This window comes from Antechinus flavipes, chromosome 4 (genome assembly GCF_016432865.1).
Source record: "Antechinus flavipes isolate AdamAnt ecotype Samford, QLD, Australia chromosome 4, AdamAnt_v2, whole genome shotgun sequence".
Taxonomy (NCBI): Eukaryota; Metazoa; Chordata; class Mammalia; order Dasyuromorphia; family Dasyuridae; genus Antechinus; species Antechinus flavipes.
The window spans coordinates 259,531,347-259,532,630 of record NC_067401.1 but is presented as its reverse complement, the minus strand read 5'-3'; positions in this window follow the sequence as shown (position 1 = coordinate 259,532,630).

Genomic DNA, 1,284 nt, shown 5'->3' with positions numbered 1-1,284 from the left:
AATCTGGTTTGGTTTACATCGTCTTCCCTGAGTTGTACTAATTTTGAGTGACTGCAAGCTTGCATCAGGTGGAAGGAGATTGAGCCTTCCCCTCAAGCCACCACATTAGAAATAAAGATGTCTAAATAATAACAATAACAAAACGAAACCACCCGCACAATCCTCCGGGAATTTTTTTTTTTCTCAGCTGTTACCACTATAGCTGAGAGATGGGTTGGGGAAGGGTTTATGGGGGTAGGCTGGAGATTCACATTCACCATGATAAATGTAAAGACCAATTAAGGTTTGATCCGTGCACAGGGGAGGCAGACTGCGATTGATATTGTAACCAATTAACGAGCATGTCCTCTAATTCCTGCCGTCGCCTCCGAGTGCAACACGCATTTCTAGGCGTCTTCGGTGGCAAACTCCTGCCTCGAGCCCGCAATTGATCCAGGGAAGCCAATCCCCCTAGCCTGGGTAGCGGGATAGACTATGTATGGAGTCCGTGGAGTAAGGTGAGGAGAGTTGGTGGGGAGAGATAGAGGAAAATGTAGGCAGCCGCACCTGGCGGATGCAAATCAAAACTGGATGCGGCTAGGGCTGGCCAGGTGGACAATCTGTAAATAATTTTCTCTAAATACTGAGACCTGGAGTGAAAGGGGGAACAGAGGAAGAAGGTGTGGGAGTGAGAAGGCATGGGGCTAGGGAAGGGATGAAGGAGGGGAGATCGAGAGGCCGGAGGAGAAGGGAGATAGAAGCAGGGAGTCTAGGCACCCTGGAAAGAGAACAGGTGCTTCGAGGAAGAAGGACAAGTGTCAAAGCAGCAGTCCAGGTAGCACATCAGTGTTTTCTACCCTCCCAACCCCCCGCCTCCGCCCCTACCCGGGGGAGAGTCGAAGGCATTGGATGTCTTCCCAGCTGCTGGCTTGTACGCGAGTCTCTTCCTTCTTTTCTTACTCTTTCTCTCCACCTCCCTCATCCCACCCAGTTCAATCTGATCTCCGGAGGTAAAGCGCGCCACTGCTCCAGCAGCAAGGCGATACTGGTATCTGACCAAGATGACGATCAATAATGGTCCCAGGGGTCAAGGAAGTGCAGGGTCAAGCTCTGCGTCCCCCAGTATTGGCTCACATTTGTGAGCAGACAGGGGTCAAAGCCCCTAGGAACCCTCGGGCTGTTTGGGGAGGAAGTCAGGCCAGAGGATCTTTAGCCCCAGGGCTGGTGTGTACTGCAGCAGCAGCAGCAGCAGCAGCAGCAGCAGTAGCAGTAGCAGCAGGTTTCCCGGAGGCGTCAGGCGGCGAC